Here is a 23,855-nt window from a genome sequence, read left to right on the forward strand (position 1 = left end):
TAATTTTAATAAGCTTAAGTAGTTGTAAATTATGCAATTTCTAGCATGTTCTAAACCACACTGTAAATAAAGCTTAAAACAATTTAAACTTAGAATAGAATAATTTATTTTAAAAGTAAATTAAGAGAAGCATGTTGGGAATGGTGGGAAAGGACTTCTGAAAAATCTGCTCTGCCACAGAAGAAATGAGACCACTGGCAAAAATCATCAAAATCAACTTTTTCAGAATCTTGGAAATTTAACCAAAGACTTGCAATAATCCAAGGAGAACTTATCAAGAAAAATGACTGAATCTCAGTATGAACAGTAAGCTTTGTGTCATTTAAATTTCCTCTATTCCTATCCCTCTCTTCCCAGGTCCATAGCATGCTTGAAAACCAATAGCCTCACAACTATGATGGCTATAAAAATTAGCAACCTAGTAGCCACTGGAAGAAACAGATGGGTTTGGAGATCCCCAAAAGTCCCATTCCCAGAGAAATATTGCCATTTGGAAGCTCCCTGAAAAACTCCATTCTTAGGGTTTGCCTTCATTTGATCAAACTCAAAGCTTGCCCTGTGTGAACAGCCATATTCCTAGAGCATTTGTTGAAAATAATCAGTGGCAATTATTCAACATCAAAGCAGCCTGAGGTGGAGTACTAGTCAGTGCTAAATAAGAGGCTGACTAAAAATCTCAAAAGGAATATCTGGGGAATGATACTTCCATAAGTAGTGCTGTAAAGCTCTGATATATTCTTGAGAATCTAGAATGCCAAGCACACATGCAGAACTGTGCACATTTCAAGGAAAAGCTGGAAACACCCCAATCGCCCACCTCTACCAGAACTTGAGGCTCTTCCCAGGCAGGAACAGAAGGCTAAGGCAGGGTTATAGACTGCCTGTTGGAGAGTGACGCATGCCTTCCAATACACAGAGAACCACTTGGCAAAGGCTGGGAGATTTATTAATTCAAGATACGTAAGGTAATCTCTGTCCCATCATTAATTGACCACTAAGCTTAATGAGTTTCCAACGCTTCCACATAACTAAAAATAGACTTTATAAACTTAGTGCAGTTAAGTCACTAAACAACAACAACAAACAAGGATATCAAGCAAATTCAATGAGGAAAGAACAGTCTTTTTAACAACTGGTGCTAAGCAACAGGAAATCTACACACAAAAGGATGAAAATGTACCCCTAATTCACACAATATATAAAAGTTAACTCAAGATATATCACAGATGTAAATGTAAGCACTAAAACTCTAAAATACTTAGAAGAAAACTTAAGAGTAAATCTTTACGACTTTGACAATGCTTTCTTAGATATGACACCAAAAGCACAGGTGACCAAAAAAAAATTGATTCGATTTCACCAAAATTAAAAACTTCTGTGCTTCATAAGATACCATCAAGAAAATATATATACAGCCCACAGAATGGGAGAACATTTTTTGCACACTTGTACCTAATAAGGGACCTGTATCCAGGACAAATGCTTACAGGTCAACAATAAAAAGACAAATAGCCAAATTAAAAAGTGGCACAGGATTTAAATAGACACCTCTCTAAAGAAGATACACAAATGGTCAATAAGTATATGAAAAGATGCTCAGTATCATTAGTCATTAGGAAAATAAAAATCAAAACCATAATGAAAGATCACTTTATACCCCCTGGGGTAACTAAAATTAAGAACACAGACATTAACAAATTTTGGCAAGGATGTGAAGAAATTGGCACTCTCCTACATTGCTGCTGCGATTGTTAAAGGTGCAACCTCTTTGATAAACATTTCAGCAGCTCCTCAAAATATTAAACATACAACTACTACATAACTCAGGAGTTCCACTCCTGGATACATAGCAAAGAGAACTGAAAGCAAACGGCCACACAAATGTTTGTACATGAATGTGCAAAGCAGCATTATTAATAATAGTCCAAAAAGTGGAAACAACAAATGTCCATCAACTGATGAACAGATAAAGAAAACATGGAAATCCATAAAATGGAACATTTGGCCATAAATATGAATGAAGCTTTGATTCATGATGCAACATGGATGAACCCTGAAAACATGCCAGCTGAAAGAAGCCAATATCAAAGACCAAAATGGATAATTCCATTTATAGGAAATGTCCAGAATAGGCAAACCTGATGAGACAGAAAGTAAATTAGTGGTTCCAAGGGGGAGAAGGAAATGGAGAATGATGATAATAGGCATAATTTTTCTCTTTGGGGTAATGAAAATGTTCTAAAATTAGATAGTGGTTATGGTTGTATAACTCTGTGAACATACTAAAAAGTGGATTGTATACCATGAAAGGAGGAATTTTATGACGTGAATCATGTCTCAATAAAGCCATTACTTAAAAAAGTAAACTAACAGACTTCTTCATTGACAGTCAGAAATCAGCCATTCAATCAGCCTTTTTTGAGGGGGGAGAGAATGCTGTATGATCAGTTTAGTGTTCACTGATTAAAAGTGAGGCTGAATAATTTTATAAGTGTTTATTAGACATTTGCATTTATTTTAATCATCTGTCTAGTGATTTGATTTCTTTTAATATTGTTTACTTTATTATAATTAATATATAAGAATTGTCCACATAATAACATCAGTCATTGATCAAATACATTGAAAATTCTTTCCCAATTTGTGGCTTACCTTGTTTCTAGTACTGATTTATATACAAAACTCCAAATGTCTATTTATTGAAATCCATTCATTTTTCTTTTATGATTTTTTATTTCATTTTTATAAAGACCTTCTTGTTGTGGAATCACATTAATATTTGCTTAATTTTTTTTGCTTTTTTGTAGATTCATATGCTGTATTTAATTCTTTAACCGATCCGGATTATATTTTGAAGTTCTGAAGTATGGCATGTTATTGGGAATGTAATTATGGTTAAAAATAATTGTCCTAGCACTACTTAGAAAATATTTCATCAATTTGCACTGACTTAAAATACCATTTTTATCACATACTAGTGTTTTCACTGATACTTAGGTTTGATGGTTAAGTTTCCTCTTCTGTTCCTTGTACTGATATCTCCCTATTAATTACTATAATTTTACAATGTACTTTAACATTTAAAAGCCAAGTACAACATTAAATAAGCTATATTTTTTATAGAATTATCCTGGCTATTCTCATAGATTTAATCTTACACATGAAATTTAGAATCATTTGATAAAGTTTCCCAACATTTTTAATAGGGATTTTGAGTCATGTTACAAAGTATTGAAGTGGGAGGATCTCAAATTGTACAGGCTGAGACAATGTTTAATTCTGTGTCATAAACACTTGACTTCTCAAAACCTGTTTCTTCATCTACAAATAATAATAATCCTAACCAGTAAACTACGTAAGTCTTAAAAAAGCATGCATACTTATACATCTATTACTTGACATAATATCTACCCCAGGGTAAAACATTTAAGAAAAGTTACACAATACTACTTTAAAATTTTAATTGGATTTATCATTTATTTAGGGGGATAATTGGTACTCAGATTTAGTATGTTTCTAATTCAGGAAAACAATTATTGAAGTGTTCTTTCTCTTTTCCTTTCCTAATCTTTATAGAGGTTCTTCAACAAGTCTAGAACATATTTTCACCTTAAAATCATTTGTATTACTTATTTTCATTGCTTTGTGAATGAGAATATTTGCCATTATACTGACTAAACTTTCATAGTGATATATTATAAACAAATTGATTTTGTAACTGATTACATTACTAATCTTGCTTGTTAGGGCTAAAATTTTTAATCAATTATTCTGAGTTTTCTAAACAAGTATGTTTTCTAGCAACGATAATTTTATCTTTTTCTTTCCAATATTAACATCTAAATTTTTTCTTCCTTTATTATATTCTCTAGAACTTTCAGAATCATCTTGAATAACAGCAATAATAGACATCCTTATGTTGTTCTGGTTCCTAATTTTAATTAAAATGTATTCAATGTTTCAAAATCAAGTAAAATGCTGATTATTGTTAAAATAAACTTTATCACAGCATTGTTTTATTTTTAGTTTGTGCCAATTTTTTTTAGAAAGGGATATCGCATTTCATCAAGATATTCTTTGAAATATGACAAAATATTTCTTTTTCTGAATTATTATTGATTCAATGACTTACTGAAATTGATCTATTTTGATCCATCCTTGTATTTTGAAGTAAAAATGTTACAACATAAGCACTGAAACCAGATGCCCTGTGTTTCAAAACTGGCTCTGAAACTTATTAACTATGTAATTTAGGGCCTATTAACCTCAGTTTCTTCATCTACAAAATGAGGATAATAAGGTTGCTTTCCTCATGGGATTATCTTGAAGCTTAAAGTGTTAATACATATAATGATGGTTTACTTTTTAATATTCTTTTGGGTTTTCTCTGAATTTATTTTGTAATGTTTGTATCTAGCTTTGGAAGTACACTGTACCATTTATTTTTGTATACTTCACTGGCCAGACTTTGGAACCATTTCAGGAGATTCTTGCATTCTTTCAGATTTTGAAATTATTAGCATTAAATTGTATTTAGTGATCCAACATATTTAATCTCAGCCATACATATTATTTTATAGTTAGCCTTACTTTTAATTCTCCTTATGAGCTTTTCCCTTTCAGTTGTTAGCTATATTAGTTTCCTATTGTCACTGTTACAAATTATCACAAGCTTAGAGTCTTAAAGCAACACAATTATGTAACAACTGTATTGTACATATAAAAACATGATAGTTTTTATAGTTTATTCTATATATTATATGCATATATATGACATATAATTATTTCAGAAGTCTAAAACATGTGCACAGGCTGTGCCCTTTTGGCAAGCTCTTGGGGAGATCCATTTCCCTGCCTTTCCCACTTCAAAAGGATACTCCTATTCCTTGGCTCATGGCCCCTTCCTCCATTTTCGAAACCAGCAGTGTAACATATTTTCTCCTTCTAACCTCTGTTGAGTCCTTGCAGCTCTCTGACTCTACCTCTACTGCCTCCCCCAGACTAGGAATCTTATGGTTACCTTGGGCACACTGGGATAATTCCGGATTATCTCCCCTTTTCAAGATCCTTAACTTAATCATATATCCGAAGTCATTTTCACCATTTATGATAACCCACTCACAAGTTCCTGGTTAGGATGTGACATCTCTGGGAGGCCTACCAGAGTATTACCAGATTAGCTATATTACAGATTTCATATTTTAGTTTTCTTCAAAGAACATTATCTTGGAGCGATTTGTTTATTTGGGGGTTTTTTAGTTATTTATAAGTTTCTGTTTTCTTCAACTCTGGTTATATTCATTTGTCCAACTGTTTAATACCTATTTATTTTTTCTTATTTTTAAATTTAAGCATTTACATCTCTGAATTCTTGTCAGATTACAGCTTTGGATGCACACCATACACTTTGTTTGGTGATGTTCCCATTGTCATTTTACAACTGGTAATCGCAGGCTTGACATTCTCCTTGATCTTAGCATTATTCAAGAAAGAATTATTTTTATTGCAAGTGACATTTTAAACTTGTCCTTTGTTATTAATTTCTGGTTATGCATTGTATTAAGATAACATCCTAAATACTTTATGCCTTTCGAGATTTTTTTAGGTTGTATTTGTGGCCTAATAAGTAACCAGTTTATATAAATTCAAGTTACTTTTTGATACGATATAGAATGTGATATTAATTAGCATTATTAACTATATTAACTTTATTTTATATCCACTATAGGGTTATTTATCTTTGCCTAATTTGTAGGCTATTACAGTCCATTATACTGCCATGGATTAGGATATATGGTCATACTACAAGAACACTGAGATGATGTTCTCAGAGAAGTTTTTAAAATTTTAGATAAAAATTGTAACAAATATGTAAGTAGAAAAAAATTTAGTATACATTTATTTGTGGACAATAAAAACTAACTGCTTGCCTGCATACTTCATTCATATTTTTGCACAAGTGCCTACCGAAGTACATTTAGGGAAAAGCAAAGCTAAATTTAAAATAGTAAACATATTCTTTTTTTTAAAATGTCAATTTAACGTCTCACTTTCTATCTTCTGATCTTTTGAGAAAGCTTTTGACTTTGCCCATCCATAGTGGAATTAGAAACAGCAAACACTGACATGGCATTATTGTAAAAAAGTATGAGGAACTTACTTTACAATAGGTAACTGCTGTCCCAGCAAAAGCCCAATGTTGGTTTTAGCTAGTTTTTCTTTAACCTTCTGGATTGCAGCAGAGAACTGATACTGAAACCATGTCTCCAAGTTCTAAACTAAATGAGTTTGATGGTGTCAGCTTAACTGGAGCCAAAATAAGCCTACAGTATATGTTTATAGTCTCTGTTTTATACATGTCTGGCGCACAGGAACAATTGAAGTTGAATTACTTCTCACCCCTGGAGAGTGCAGTCCTTCAGTGTCATGACAAAGGTCACTGACAGGTCATCATGGATAAGACAGCTTCTGGATATCAAAGTACAGTTTCTAAAACTTGTCTGTTTTCTTCACTTTCACAAAAACCAATTGTAAAAATGTTTTCATAAGAAATATATCTGTGCACATTTCCATGTCCAAATTTAAAATACTTATTTTCAATGTGGGTACAGAAAATTGTAAACTGTACCTGAGAACTATGGCTATATTTGGAAGCATTTTTTACTTTGAATTATACAGAATATGACTAGAAATAAGAAAACTTCACTGATGTATCAATGTCAAAAAAAAAAAAAATCATAGCTTTGCCCAGGTTAACAGTGAGCTTCACTGACAGGTGCCAGAAGCTGGTGAACCAAGTATGAAGAATATATTCCCCAGTTCAAAGGAACAGAACATTTTTCAAATCCTTCAGTACACATAAAGAACATTTATTTTTATATAAAGTGGTCACTATTGTAATTTTAAATTTCATTTCTTATTCTGCCCGCCACCCTTTTTGAGCAGAATGATTTTCCAAATGTTGATTTTCTTTAAATGTAAATGTTATAAAGACCAATTACTCAAAGGATATTCTATCCTAATTATGACAAACTTCATTTTAATATTCAAGATGGTGGTATGTATAAATAATAAGTTTGTGATCTAATGGTCCACTTTCAGCATTGATCAACTGATCCATGTGATGTCTTGTTGCTGTCGCTATACTGACCTCTGCAGGCTTCTGAAGTTGGGAACAACTGTTTACTCTGTGTAGCACTGCTGGCTATTGTACAAGAATAAAATGACGGAGTTTATAGTCATAAAGGACTTACACATTTTAAGAGTTACTGATGAGCTAAAATCCCTTTTTATTCTATCTTTCATAAAGAACTTTGTATAGATACGTTTTGAAGAACAATTTCAAAAGCAGTATTGGTCATTTTTTATTACTAAATAACTTTCTTGCCCAACAAACCTGTTTAAGATGAAAAATCTCCCTTTAAAATGAACACTTTAAAAGTCATTTTTAATGATTAATACAGGAAAAGACTCTTGGTCAGTTAGTAGGTGCAATGATTGTAGTTGAAAAAATATTCCTTTGCAAATAAACTATATGTTGACTCTGATTTTATCCCATGTGCAGTTTGGTTCTATTTTTCCATCTGTTACTATGTAATAAGCACTTTCACTTGCAAGTTAGGGAGTCACTTGCAGACTTACTGAAGCTCCAATGAGGCAGACTATGAATTCTAATATAAATATTACAACTAGAAAATAAGTTTTCTGAAATATCTATGTTGAATTCAATTTTATCAGTTAGAATTATGCATTACCTGTAAAGAACTAGTCAGTTCCTCCCAGCTTAAGTCTTCTTACCCCTCTAATAATTTGTCTCTAACATTTGTTCATGTCCAACTATAACTTCCCAATTAGTCTCTTACACTTCATATATGTATATTATATATATATATATAATATACATATATATTATATGTATATAATATATATATAATATACATATATATTATATGTATATATAAAACTTGTAACTCATGGTCCAGTCTGGTTGATTTGCAGAGCAGTGCTCCAAACTTTAAGTTAGCAACAAAAGCATGTTGAACTACAGCTCTGTGTATGCCTATTTGTGGTTTAACAAATGACAAAAAATTTGGTACTGGAAATATTTTTGTATGGTTTATGTTTTCCTTTGCTTTCTTTGCATTTACTGATTTTAGTAATCATTTCACCCATTTCCTATAGCTACCCAAACTATTTTCTTAAACAGATACAGGGGATATTCAAGTAGTTTCTGGCTCTCCGTCAAGTCAAAAAAAATCATTTATTAAATGAACTTTTACTAATGCATCTTTGAAAACTGAATTGTGCTATGTTCTGCCACCTTTCCTCTATCTGTAAAACTACAGGCGATACGGATTCTGTAGTAGTTCATCTCATCCTAGCTGCTGACAACTGAATCCTGTGTCCCAGAATTTAAATAGTCCAAAACTTTCATTATAAGCCACTATCATTTCAAACACTGTATGTTTTAGAATTGATGTTAATAGTACTTTGATTTGTTTAGCCAAGAAATATACTTTTATATGAAATATACAGACAAAGCCAGGCAAAAAAGTGTCCTTAATATATTATCCCTACGAATTTTTGGAAGAATAATTGGGAAAATTTTAACATTGACTAGGTATTGGAGAATCTTAGGGGATTACTATTAATGTTTTATGTGTGTTCCAGTTATGTTTCTAATAAGTCCTTATCATATAGAAATACATGCTGAACTGTTTGCTGATTAAATTATATAACTTCTGGAATTAGCTTCAAAATATTCCAGTGGTATTGCTGGGGTAGGGCAAGTAGTAGTTGGTGAAAATATAGATGAAAAAAACACTGCCTTCAAAAATCTAGGAGGTAAAAACTGGAGGTTCACGATACTATTCTTTGTTTGATTTCCCAACCCCAACTTGAAAATAACAGTAATTATTTCACACCTCTTCCTAATCATTCAACTGAACCAGCATCTCAAACCTGGGTCACTGAAGTTCTCCTTTATCCATATTCTTTTAATACAAAAAGTTACGCACTCTAGATCTGGCCAGTTCCACACCCACCAATAAGCCTACCTGTGCTCTCTTCTACTTTATAATGCAGCATTTGATTTCCTAAATACACTAGTACCACGTTCTATACCATTCTGTTTCATGCCTATACAACTTTGCAGGTATTGTTCCACCCTCTACTCCATGTGTCTACTCTTTCTCTAGTTTCTTCAAAAGTGAGGTCAGATACCACCTCTTCCAAAAACCTGTTTCATTTAGCTAAAACCTCAAAACATTCGCTAGTTATGCATTCAATTCTCTTTCTGTTACAGCTCTACTTTGTACTTTTTTTTTTTTTTTTTTTGTGGTACGCGGGCCTCTCACTGTTGTGGCCTCTCCCGTTGCGGAGCACAGGCTCCGGACGCGCAGGCCCAGCGGCCATGGCTCACGGGCCCAGCAGCTCCGCGGCATGTGGGATCTTCCCGGACCGGGGCACGAACCCATGTCCCCTGCATCGGCAGGCGGACTCTCAATCACTGCGCCACCAGGGAAGCCCTGTACTTTTTAATTATTATACTTAATCGTACATTGCATTTTATCACTTTACACATATCTCACTGAAAGTATTTAAGATTTTATTGCATGTGTATAATGCATGGATGTTATTTCTAATTACATTTTATTTCCCTAGTCCTGTTTATTCTCCCCTTCATCATTCTTACCTGTTTTTTATTCATATTATTTATACTGTTACAATGTATTTTTTAAGGCTGCCTTAAATAATTTTTTGTACATTTGGAGCATACCTAAATGAGCCAACAAATAATCTTCCTTACTAATCGTGAAACTCTTCAGGACACCTAATGTCTCTTGTTGACTTCCGTATACCCAGCAATAAAGCTGTGTTAAACTAAATTGAAAAAACAAAAAAATTCAAAAGAACAGTTAGTAGTGGTTTACTATAGAAGGAGGAGGACAGTGAGGGAAGATTTCTGGAATTATCCAGTTTAGAAAATGCTCTAAAATAAATTTCTAAAACTTTATTTTCCATTTTATATTTTTCTAATGTATGAAGTTGTTACTTTTTATTACATGAAACTGGATGTACATGATTGATCTGGAACCTAATTATTTTTTTTAATCATTCATTATAATTACATAGTATTCTTTTTGGTGGTGGTGTTGCCTTGCCTTAAGAAAACAACTATTTAATTGTTATAATGGCTAGACCAAAGTACATATTACTCTATAGGTTTGTTTGTTGATAAATCTTAAGTTATCATGAAGATACATTTGTACACATGTTAATTCACGAACATATTTACAAAGCTAAGTAGAGTTTTCATCTCAATTAAGTATCCTTTCATTTACCATGGTGAAATTAATAATCAACATATAAAAAGTAATGGGAAAGCTGAAGACATAATTCTGCTCTTAAGTGTTTTCATATAATTTCAATTCCCTTTAAATAATATTCCTGGATTATGAGCAATTATAACTGTGGGCTATACAATCTAAGCAACTTTATTAAAATTCATAAATTTTCAGAATAGGAGAAGGCCATATGCAAATATTTTTAATATAGTAGATGTTTATGGTAGCATTCAGTCTAAAATTCAGTAGAACTATTAGATCACATTTAGGGTGTTAAACTGTCACATACACACTTGTATAAATACCATTTGGAATAGGCAGAAACTTAGTTGTTTTAGCAAGGAATGGAGATATTACTATAATCCTCCTGCCCATGAAATTTACTTTAATACTAACAGTCTTTAACCTTGATTGTAAATAGAAGCAACAGGTGGGCTTTATCACCAGCAAGATCAAGGCGCCTTAGGACTAATACAGCTGAAGACTAATTCAAACATAGGTGTCCATGAGCTGCCCCTTCCCTCCCTCACCACTACAGTATAGGCACTGTGCTGTGGCTTTCAGATCAGCAATCAAGGGAATCAAAAATTCCAGTATAAGAAATCATTTTGCAAGTTCAAGTTTCTCTCTCAAAGCCTGCTTCCAACTCCTACAACACTGTCATGGAGGTAGTTATGGGTAAGACCAAGAAGGCTCCCCCTGAATGCCCTGCTTCTCTCCTAAACTGGTTAGGAGTGGAATGTAATAAAAGTAATAAAGACAACCATAACATTTATTCCCAGCTTACTGTTGGCAGACACTCTGCTAAGTCCAACTTTCAGTCAGACCCTTGTAATTAATTTGTGTGATTTCAGATTGCAAGGCTTTTATCTGACTCTTTGTCTTTTGACTTACTCATAACTATTGCTTGGATTAAAATCCTGAAGCTGGACAATAAACGAAAAATAATTTGCTTTAATTTTCTTGAACAAAAGACGAGGTAATATTCTTGTTCCACATTACACCTAAAACCTAAGCCAAGATATTTTGAGAGTTAAAGCATTCTTTAATAATTTCTTTAAATTTTTATACCAGAGATGGGGTATGATTTTATAACCACAACTTCAGATGTGCAAAATTTTTATTTCTCTATAACTTAACTTAGCTCATGGCCCTCCATTTTTACATAATCCTGTCATTTTAAGGTACACTCAGCCACTTTCAGTTGAAATTTGCCATTTCAAGATTATATTGCCCTTTCCCAAGTTTCGTGCCATCTCTCCATGAGTGATCCACGAGGGAGGCTGGGAGGAGTTAACTTGTCCATCACTATCCTCCAACTTGCTCTAACTTCTACAGTTTGCATAGAGGCATTCATTTTCGGTACCCAATCCTACTGCATCCATGCCCTCCAGTCACCAGGGTCATGAATTCCCTTTTCATTAAATGCTAATCAGAAACCCCTTCAGGTTCACTGGCAAATGGTCAGCTACTTCTGTGGCCCTTCCCCACCTCATGAGAGGTCTAGTACCTTTAATGTGATCTCCAGTGTACTGTATAGAATCCAAGGGATTTTGAATGGCTAGCTATTCAATCTAAAAAAAGTAAAAAGGAACAGGTAAAGTTAATTGATAATACACTGTTTTTAACTCATATATTCAAATAATAATAGAAAATCTACTTTAATTTTGGAAAGAAATTCCACATCCAATAAGCCTCAAAAAATCCCCAAGAAAATTTGTTTTTAGTATATCTTTATTCCAGATTTAAGGATGACTTTTACATAGCTTGATAGACTTTTTTTTTTAATTTATTTACTTTATTTATTTTTGGCTGCGTTCAGTCTTCGTTTCTGTGTGCAGGCTTTCTCTAGTTGTGGCGAGTGGCGGCTATTCTTCGTTGCGGTGTGCCAGCTTCTCTTGCGGTGGCTTCTCTTGTTGCGGAGCACGGGCTCTAGGCACGCAGGCTTCAGTAGTTGTGGCACGCAGGCTCAGTAGTTGTGGCGCATGGGCTTAGTTGCTCCGCGGCATGTGTGATCTTCCCGGACCAGGGCTCGAACCCGTGTCCCCTGCATTGGCAGGCAGATTCTTAACCACTGCACCACCAGGGAAGCCTGACAGACCTTTGTTTTAATGCAGGATTTGGAGATTCCTTTGAATCCCAATCACCCCTCCCTTCTACCCACGACCCACTTAAAAAAAAGAAAAAAACCCTGTAATGTTTTGATCTCGAGGTGGTATGGGCTACTAACACATGGATGCAGTCAAAATCTCACGAGAGCATATTCTGAAGTCTTTATAAAGGCAATATGACAGCTAGGGATAAAACTCAGAAGTAATATTTATTAGGATTATAGTAACGTTACTGTGTGATGTTTGTCCAGTATATTTTACCAACTTAAACTTTTTGAAAGTAATTTTTATTTTATAATTGTATTTGTGCAGATTCATTTGATAAATTAAACTTCTTACAATTCTATTTACTCTATTTATGCTAAATCTGAATATCAGTCCACTTCTCAGGCTAGTGCTGGATAACAAGCTAATATTAAGCAAGATACTATTCTATTATAGTTAACTATGACAACAGAAGCAACTTCTCTTTTCCCTTTTATAAAGTATATTTAAATTCATCTTCAATCTGTCTCCACACAAATATGACCACCACTGCTACTATATACACTGTGAACCACCTGTGTTAAAGGATCAGGATCTCAGGTATGCTATTTATTCTAAATATAATGCACTTCTTTGTCCAATAAGAGATCAGAGCATCATCCTGTTAATTCAACCTTAATGGAGATTTTATCCTACCAACATATGTAACCATTTAATTCTTTACCTTATTTTTACTGGGGTCAGAACAGCTTTACTAAGTGATCAAGTTTCTCTATGCTTTGGTCTACAATGTGGAAAAAAAAAAAAAAAAAAGATGGTCAAATGGCACACATCCAAAGCATTTTTAAATGTTGATAATTATGTTTTATAAACTGGATAATTTTATAAGTGAAAGGTCCTGTATTATTAAAACTTAGAACATATTTATCTAGGGGAGAAACATTTTCTGTTAAACCCATTAGACCGTATAAGTCAGCACAATATGTCTAAGTTTTTCTTAGCTGATCTGAAACAATTCAGCTGTGTCAGATGGAAAGGTCATAAAAGAGTTTCACATTCTGAGTGACTATGTGATTGGTAAATTAAAAGAAAAAAGTGTTAAACTTACATTCACAATATGTTTTCACATTTATATTGTTGCCTTTTCATAACTCTTTTTTTTCCTGTTTCTTGTGTTTTATGATAAAATGCAGAATGGAAGGAAAAATATCCATGAATCACAAGCCATGTGTTCTACCCACACCATTAACTAGTTGTCAAATCTGAGATAAGCCTATTAACTTCCTTGAGCTTCATTTTTCTTTATGTTTCATTTAAAACATTAATAATATGCACACTCCTTTCCTTTCTTTAATATAATGTAATTGACATCTCACAGCTCCTCAATAAAAGGAAAGGACCATATTGAAGGAGTATCCTCCAGGTTTAGATAAATGTTCAGATAGTTTCTGGACCTGGTATCTACATCACAAGAGCAGATAAATAATAACAATAAACCTGATTTAAATGATGAATTCAGTTCAGTAGAATGGTTCCTAACTTATGAAGATAGAACTCGTGTATCCCCAGAAACAATGACGGGATTCAGAAGACACCTGAACATTTACCTTAGATATAGCAAGAAATGGCTGTATCTTAATAAAACACTGTTGCTTCGTATAATAGGGAGAAATTATAAAAGGCATATTTGAAGACAAATAATTTGAGTTACATGGTATTTATACACTGGGCCATTTTTTTCAGCTATAAATCTAGGGAAAAAAATGTATTACCTGTACAAATTTGTGTTTGATTAAACTCTAATCCATCTTGTCTCTCTAACTGTAAAGGGAAACCTCCTCTCCTCTCAGCCAGAATAACATCAAGAAGAAGCAATGTCAAAGGATAGGAGGAACAGCAGTGGAAATATTAGAATATTACTTTTAGCTAAAGCATTATAGTAGAAAACAGTACATCTCAGGTGAGAATTAGATTGGGTAGAGCCTGAGAGAAAAGGATCTGTAAAAGGGCTTACACAGAACTTACTATGTGTCAGGCACCGTTCTAAGCACTTTACATATATTAACTCAATCAACTCTCACACTCAATAAGATAGGTTGGATTACTACCCCCCACGAGGCACTGAGGCACAGAAGGGTTAAGAACTATGCTTCAAATCACAAAATTTTTAAATTGGTTACTCACCCCAAAACAACTACATCTATCCTTTCACATGTTTTTCATTTTTTTCCTCTTGTATCCCCACAGTATCTGCTTAATTATTTACAATACAAAATTAATTTTTGTAAATCACTGTATTTTAATTTCGCCATATTTTACATATATGTTCTTTATAGAATTTCAGCGCAATTTTCCAGCAAGTCTCGTCATTGTTCTACTGCAATCATATGGATTGGAGTCATTTTAATGAACCTCAATCTCTAACTTCTAAAATGGACACTACTTTTATAAGAATTTATGGAAAGAATCAGACTGGTGTAGAATGCTGTAATTAGGTGTATAATAAGAGCATCACAATTTGCAATGCATCCTACAGAGGAATAGCCGCCTACTACGATTTAACTAGGATTGGGCAAATGTGCAGCCCTCAGCGCCATTTATGAATTAATCAGGTGCACAAGCACCTCTTAGGAGCCTTCATACCGAGTGAGGAAACCTCCTAAGGGACATCATATTAAAACAGCCCTACAAAACTCATTAGTAGAAACTACATCTTCCTATTTTTAATTTAAATATATAATAGAAAAAGAAACAATCTCTTTCAATCTATCACTGGACTTGAATTAGGATCATTGCAATGCAGAAATTACTAAAGTTTTGTGTTTAGTTTCTGAATAAATGCATATTTTATGTCCATGAAATTCCAAAACTAAAAGAAATATGAAAAAAAGCATTCTGATGTAGTTAATAATGTATCTAAAACACATATACCTTACAAAACTTCCAAACAGAGGCACACATAAATGCTTTTTTTTATTTCATCCTGAAGGCAACATAAAATATACGTGGTTAAAATGATCCCCTTGCTTAATTCAAGCCAATGCCAACTTCATATGACTTATCTATAAATGAGCTTTGAAATTGAACCAAAAATTAGGCAAAGTTGTAAAAAGTCACTATTTTCTTCTTTAGCTTAGCTATTACAGAAGTACTTTTTAATGCTTTCAGGCAGAGCAGGTAATATAAAATTTCCAATACTGACTTTAACTTGAGACAAGGATACACTTTAGGAGTTATTAGCACTCTGCAAAGCGTGTTAAGTCTGACATTCATGATGTCTCCGTTATTAAACAGATACTGGTACGTACTGATTTTCTTATAAAACTTAATAATGATAATGACCTTTCCTTTAGGAATTGGGTTTCCACGTTAAAAACACAGGTAGATATATAGAATTTGATACCAGATACAGACTGTAGTAGACTGCTGAGTTTTTATAAAGAGAGAAGTTGAAATGCATTTCTCACCTTGGGCTTTGAATACTGGTGTGCCATCATGGCCATCAAATGTATATATTTCAGTTCATAGTGAATATAATTAGTGTTACACTCAATTAATTACCTGATTCACTGTCCTTATGCCCCACTGCATCATTCTACTGTAGTGATTTGCACATCAGAAAATCCTATTAAAGGAAGAGCAGCTGATGGTACACATTTTTTCCATGTCATTTTGCTCTACTTAAAAAGTAGTATTCAGCCAAATTTTTATGACCACACAGAAGCTAGTAGCTTATAGAGATGATGCTACAATCCTTAACCTTACTCATAATCCAAGATTAAGGTTTATTCCAATATGATGTAATTAGGGATTCAATGATCCAATTAGTATTGTTTTGTTTTCCTCCAAAGTCTGAAATTCTCGTAAACAAAAATTAATCACATTATTAATATTTCATTCAATATTCAAATGTGTGAAATAGCCATTAATGGCTACCATTTTTTTTTTTGGCCCTGAGGCAGTAAGTTGCTTTATGACATGTTAAGTTGTATGTTCGTCAAGGGCCAAAGAAGGGAAATCAATTATAAAATAATGTTTGTACCTATCAAGGATAAAGAAAATTTAACTGTTTGCACTCAAAAACACTTTCTCAGTATTAAAAATTTTAGGTGCTTCTCTAAGCCTGTAATATTGGCTTGCACTATATAACTTGTATTTTACCTTAGCTCCAATCACTTGTACAAGCTGATTTTTATATAATTAGCAATTAGCAATCAACAATAAGACTCCCACACATCAATTGTTTAAGTCTTTTACAAGGGTATGAAAATTCAGCCCAACTAGATTTGAGTCCAACTCAAACTCTGGCTCTTGTTTTAGCTACCCATATTAATTCCCACAATCTTTTGAACCATCCGTTCAAACGTTTTTGAGTCCCATTAGTGTGTTTGTGCAGGCATTCTGCACAGCATGAAATGCTATGCAGATAATAAGCTATAATTTGAATGCCCATTCCTTTTGTAGATGCTAGGATCATTCTCTTATCACTGGTGAAATTCACACTCAAATATATTTTTAACACTGCGTTGACTCAGTCTTAATTAGTTTGCACATGGAGCGCCTTACTCAACTGACAAGAAAATATGAAAGTTAAAAATTATTTTTCTTTTCATATAGGCCATAATGATAGATTGGGATGGAAAGGCATTGAACTGTAGGAATATTGTTAGAAGACATGTCTAAAGTGAGACATTGGGATCACCTGGAAAATAAAGACTAAAATGTGTTTTCATCTTGCCCAGTAAAGGCTCAACCATGTGGGGCTTTGAGAGAGCCATGGGAGTAAGTGAGTGTGCAGTGGACAAGAATCCTTGGTTTTTAGCATTTGCTGAAGACTAATAAGCTGTGTTACCTTGAAAGTGAACCATTACCAACTCTGAGCATCAGTTACCTCATCTGTACAAGAAGGCTTTCATAAAAATCGGGAATTTTTAAACTTTCATCCTTAGAACCTCTGGAGTCTATGGCATAATTCAGAAGCCTCTGAGAGATGTAACCAAATGTAGCATGGGCAAAGATCCAGGCCTTCTGCCCCATTCAATAACATCAATTGTTTTCTATTTTGAGGTTCCCATGATTTCATTTGAAAAAAATTAAAAAGGTGTGGGAGTGGTAATGCTGTTAAAAAATCAAAAGGACTGTTTCTACATGATCTTGAGTTTCATTCAGTTTTAAAATGCCATACATTTTTTAACACTGGAATAATCATCTCTTATCTAAAGAGTTATAAATCCTCTTACCTAGTTATTTATTTACTTAAACACTTAGATGGTGACTTCTATGTGCCTGGTTCCATTCGGACTACCTCATAAATAATAACTCATTTACTCTTGTAAGACAGATATCATATAATGATCCCTATTTTGCAAATGAGGAAAACAAAGGCACAGAGAGGTTATCTCTCCAAGGTCACAGGGATAGCAACTGGTAGAACTAGGACTTGGACACAGGCTGCTGGCTCTAGAATCCATTGGGCTTAATCCCTACATTGCTCTATCTCTCATATATTTCAAATGTATTAGTGACATACTAGTGATACAAATGTGGATTGATTAATATCCTTTAACAAGTCTATAATGATTCAGATATATGAGAGCTTTTTATCTCTTCCCAACAATGTTAAAATTTGACTTTTCCCATGTAAAATAATGTAACATGGCCTTTGTGGGACTGTCAACTACAAGAATATAACCATCATTAAGGTTTGATGCTCTCATGGTCAGATTAACATAAATGAGTAAATATTCATATTATTTATATGAATTACTTTTAGAGAAGATTATATTTTGGAAAATATTGGTATATTGCTTGAAAATAGACCTTGAGGTTTAACACTTTCAAATTCGTTAGTAAATGAAAATAGAAAAACATCTAATTCTACTGTTTTAAAATATACTAGAGATAGACTATAGGAAGCTTATTTTAAGAGGCCCTTTTAAATTGTGAGTCTGAGACATAATATCCTTTAGTGTGCATTGCCAATTATTTTTAACAATAGAGGTATCCTCAATTGTGATATTAATAAATGTTAGGAGAATATATTCACACAGTGTGTCCTTTATCACTTATTTCACAAACTGTTTTAACACACTGTGGCAAAATGTAATCTTAGAAATTTAGGATTAATGAATTTATTACCCATTACTGTTTTTTCACTGAAGCAATCCATAAAATATACTGAGTTTGGTTAAGTGAGGAGAGTACATAAACTTTCACTTAGTTTGCAACTTGGTACAGCAACTCTTGACTATCTAGGATTATCTTCATAGATGGACACAGAGATGTGGAAAGGAAGATGTGAATAATTCTAGTGAGTAAGGTAGAAATATTAAAATGATTGGTTATGACTAGATGTTCACTATTGATGATTTAATTATCCATACTATACCTACTTTGCTATTGCTAAAGAACAGCAAGAATTTTTTATATCATCTATATTGGTGACTATTCATACAGTAATGAAGAGATAGGTGATCTTAGAAGGGAGCATGTTAATACACATTTTGTAATTTTCTTACACTGTTATCGTTAAGTTGTTAAGCTTTACTTAATTATTCTGACACTTCAGAAAACCCTTCTACTTCATCTTCACAAAGAATGTTTTTAAGTTAACACACAACACATTTTAAAAATAACTTAATAAGGAGAACACATACCATCAAAGCATTTGACAATAATATTATATTTTAGAGTCTCTACTAAAAAGATAGCCTCTTATCTCCAGATCTTTCTTCCAGGATTACTTGTTTCAATTATTTACCTATTCATTAATTCATTTCCGTCTTTTCCCCAAGAGGTTTCAAGACTCTTTTACAAAAAGAATAAATCAAACAAAAATAATATAGTAGAAATAAAAGGAGGAAACCAGGGCTAAAAACAGGAAAGCAAGCATTCCAACATCAAGGATTAATACTGCTGCTGTAATTGAGCATAAAGCCTGCATTAAGTTTCCTGGCAGGCAAGGTAAAAAATACAAAGCAGCAAGTTACAAATCTCTCAGAGAAAAGAAAACATAGCTGCAATTTGCTCCTGAAAAACAAAGTTTTTCCTAGCAGCAAACTTTGAGAAAAATGACTCATGGGAGGCAGTGTTTTGCAAATTGTAGGTCAGCCCATGAAATAATGTCACTGGATCCTGACCAAAATTTAAAATGCAATAGTCAATTTTTGTTATTTACAGTAGTTATATTCTATACAGTACCTGCAAACACTAAATTAGTAAATACTGATTCACTGCCACTGGAGAAACTCAGCATTAAGTACCTGTCTGGCCACATTTTTGTAAACCTATCAATACATAACCTTATTTTATGTTTGTTTCTGTTTAAAAGACACCTTATTTAATACATATTGTTGATTCATTAACATTGAACTCATGGCCAATAGCACTATAACTCATGCTTGAACAAAGTTTATCCAACACACATATTTTCTCAGTAAGGCACACCACGGCCCTCTTGTGCTTAGAAGCACTAGACAGAGCTTCAGCACTATGCTGGGGGCATTTAAAACAGCAAAATCACCAACGAAAAGCACGAAAGTGTGAAAAACTTTTACAGTATGAGAGTTAAACAAGAAAGCAGTGCATTTCACCATGTGTGACCTCAGCTGGTATGTGCCTATCTGGTAACTCAAACTTTTCACCATGCTGCACATACACATAGCTACAAAGGACTGTGAAAGGACTATGAGTGTAGAGTTTGGTCTTAACAAACAAACTTTAGGGTTTAGGCAAATCTGCAAATACAGAATCTACCAATAATGAAGACTGACTCTATACTGGAAGTGAATGGAGAGGAATAAAATAGGAAAAAAGTATTAGTGCTCATCTCAGGCAGTCAGGATAAATACTATTTCATGAAAGATTTTTCAGAGCTAATATATATATTGATATAGATGTACACATAAAAATCCATATTAATAGATACACCAAATCACAATGAAAAAATCCTTACTATCTTTTTTTTTTATGTTTAGAAATCACTGGAATAGAGGATACACAGTGATACAATGAACAATTCAATGGCAAATTTTGAAACTTAATTCATTGACTAGTTATTTCTGGGGAGTTTTTACTTGTAAAGACCCTCTGGAAACACTTCAAGAATCCACAGGAGAATTAATGATGGCCTCTTCTAAGGCAGTAACCGTGAAAATGAAAAGAACAAGGCTGATGTGAGACTACTGATAAAATCGGAGAATTCTTGTTGACTGTGTATAAAGTGGAGGAAGGGCGAAGAAGAAACAGGGATCATTTAGAAAGGGAAACCCAAACTACCTGAGAAGAGCGGTTCCATTTTTGAAGAACGAAAACACATGAGTAAAAGATTTTTTCATTTTTTGTTTGTTTGTTTAAGGAAATAATAAAATGAAAAAAATGAAGTAGAGTATTAAGAAAGGATTAAATAATATAGCTAAAATCTTTTGATTTCTTTCACTCTCTCCTAAAAGTGCAAATAAGAATTAACTAATAAATAATGTAACTTCAAAAAATATTCTAAATATTCTAATGGAAAAATTATTGCTATAACATGTCTGGCATGTTGCAAAGACCCAAAGAGATGTGAGCTACCTGTAAAGTCGTGTACTAACCGTGTCAGGTGAGGGTGGAGGGATGCTATATCACAAAAAGAAAAAAAAAATCATGTCAGGATTTAAAAGAAGAAAATAAAAATAGTATTTCTCTTTTTTAGCTCAGAAGTGACGTACCAGAGGAATGGTGAGAAAACTATAGAAGTAAAATGGTAATACCTAAGGCAACGAAAATCAGGTTGGCAGTTACATAGGGAAGTACCAATGAATCTCCCATCTGTCCAAGGTCAAATCACACTGCTGCCTTCTTCAGAATATCCCAAGGTGTTTTCCAAGATTTTTAGAAGTTAAGTCTTCAATGTAAGAAATTCTACCTCAATCAATTCATTTTTCTTCCTTTCTTTTCTTTTTTCATTCCTTCCTTCTTTTCTTCCTTCCTCTAAGACCAATGTGCTAATAGAAAATATTCTAAGGACAACATGTTGCTTTTCAATGTCTAAATACCCTGTATGTGTTATATCATCATCCCATAACACATTATGAATCTGCTACGGCTGACAGGAGTAAAGGTCCTTACTGTTTATTATTTTCCTTCAGTTACTGAGATTTTTGTCTCACTAGGTGTCCCTGGGCTTTTGTGTCTAACTCATGTCAAAAAAGCAAAACACATTCCCTCTGGCCACCAAAACCATATTGATGACAAATATCCAAAAGCTATAATCATAGTTCTCCTGTTAAGACTTCAATACATTTTGAGATGTAAATATCAATCTCATGTAGTTTCAGTTTACAAGGCTCTCAAAATTTGTTACAGTTTTGGTTTCAATAAAACACACCCAAAACATGTTTTGTATAACAGTACTAATATTAATTCTGTGTTTAAAGCTAAATTATGAAGCTGTTATTAATTTAGAGCTAATGAATATAAAAAGGTGCTATGAGGATAATAATTAAGATTTTAAATGTTTTCTCTTGGGATAAAGAATTTTATCAAATAAGGTAAACACACAAAATTTCTAGGCCTTAGTGGTATTCTCTATGCTTGTAAATTTTTGAGTGATTAAAAAGACAGCAATTTGTTCGCTAGCTTATGATAATTTAAGAAAACACAGATATAAACTGACTTTAAACATTTCGAAGTCTGCATTTCATGACATACTGAATCATAATAACAATAGCCCTTGTCTTTACCTTTTATAACTTTCATCATTAATCTTCACTGAGTTATTGAAAACAAAAGGTCTTATTTTTGTATGTCTAAAGAAAACCTATTGTTTTAATTCCACAGTAGAAGTATACTCAAATATCATACCTCACTTTGTTGAAAATTCAGTAAAGCAAAAGGGAATTTAAACATAAATAAAACATCCTTCAATACAAAACGGGAATTTTATTTTTCATTTTTTCCTGTGCTCAGTGTCAGTCCTAACCAGTACTCAACTCCCTCCTCGCCCTGACCCCAACCTTCTGCCCTCATCTCTTAGTACCTAAGATTGGCTTTGTCTGTTCTTAAAATTGAAATAGCACCTTAACATTATTAGACAGATTTATTTAATAAAAACCACATTATTTCTAAATGGCATTCACCCTCTCAGAAGTTTAAATAATCTGCCAGAAATTTACCCCAGCACTGACCTTGTTTTCTTTAGTAGAGTACAAGCTTTTAATAAAACACTCTGACAGTCAACAGCAAAAAGCTGTTTGTCTCACCTTAATATATAATAACAAGGATAAGTATCGTGGTTCTTTATATGGACATATTTATATAAGCACACAGACATGGGGGTTATTGGTTAGTACAAAAACGCATATTCCAAACGCTCCTTACATTCAAATCCAGCTAGTTATGGTTTGTTTTGATCTTTGAAAATGTGTTTGAAAGTTTTGTGGGCTTACTTCACGTATTATATCCAGTTAAACTTTAATACAAACTGACTTTTCCCCTCTACATAGTTACTCTCCGACTGCTGTCAGTCAGCAGGAGCTCTGCATACACAGACTCATGTTAACAGTGGCCTCTGGAAGGATGTGATTTCTAACCTATTCAGTCTCCTACAGAAAAGCTCAGATTGTATTTCAAACCAAAATAGAAGTTTCTCTGGAGGTGATTCTTTATTCCCCACCTTTACTACCTACTAGCACAAGTAATCAATCAAAAGGGAAATGGATAGTCAACTTTAGATTTGTAACCAATGTGAATGTTCCAACAAAGAGTATGTATGCTTGTATTCCAGAGAAATATGGGAATAGGTGAGTGGGCACTTATGAAATCTCCTTCAAAGACATCCTATGAAAGAAAGAGATGGTTTTAACATTTTTCCCTCCAGTGAATGGATTATCTAACATCTAAGTTTATCCTGGGCATATGTTTAGTTCATGAACTTTATTATATTTGATGTCAAGGTGGCTTAAAATGGTTTTGCATTCTTGCCCACTTGCTGAAGGCCTACCAACCTTTCAAGAATCAGCACAAACAACATTTTACTTTGAAACTTTCACTGAACTGACTCCACAAGCACATTTAGGTATTCTTCTGTAATTCTCTGTTTTCAGAGCAGCGTTTCCTTAAATTTCAATATTTAGCTTTGTGCACAGCATCCAGTATCTATCTTTGAATATACTGGGCAAGTAAAAATAGAACTGTTCGCTAATTATTTTAAAATGAAAATCTCCGCTCAGTGAAATCTAAGTTCTATTTTATGCCACCCCTCCTTGAATCTTCCTTAACCACCCAAGCCAAAACAGCTTCTTTCTCCTGTGAGTTCTGTTACATGTCCAACTCATTGGTTGTCCCCACTAATCTGTATCACATGCAGTTCTCCAGGACCTCATGTTTTCTACCAAAAAGAATGAAAATTTCTGAGAGATAGGGAGAGTCCAGC

The 23,855-nt window shown here is 33.4% G+C and overlaps 1 protein-coding gene across 16 annotated transcripts in view; it reads right to left on the reverse strand.

Moving 5' to 3' along the window:
• LOC307192094 (uncharacterized protein) overlaps positions 1-23,855 on the reverse strand; it is an 868,937-nt gene that overhangs the window by 728,997 nt on the left and 116,085 nt on the right. The window lies entirely within an intron of this gene.

The sequence above is a fragment of the Stenella coeruleoalba genome (genome assembly GCF_951394435.1).
Source record: "Stenella coeruleoalba genome assembly, chromosome: 9".
NCBI classification, from domain to species: Eukaryota; Metazoa; Chordata; class Mammalia; order Artiodactyla; family Delphinidae; genus Stenella; species Stenella coeruleoalba.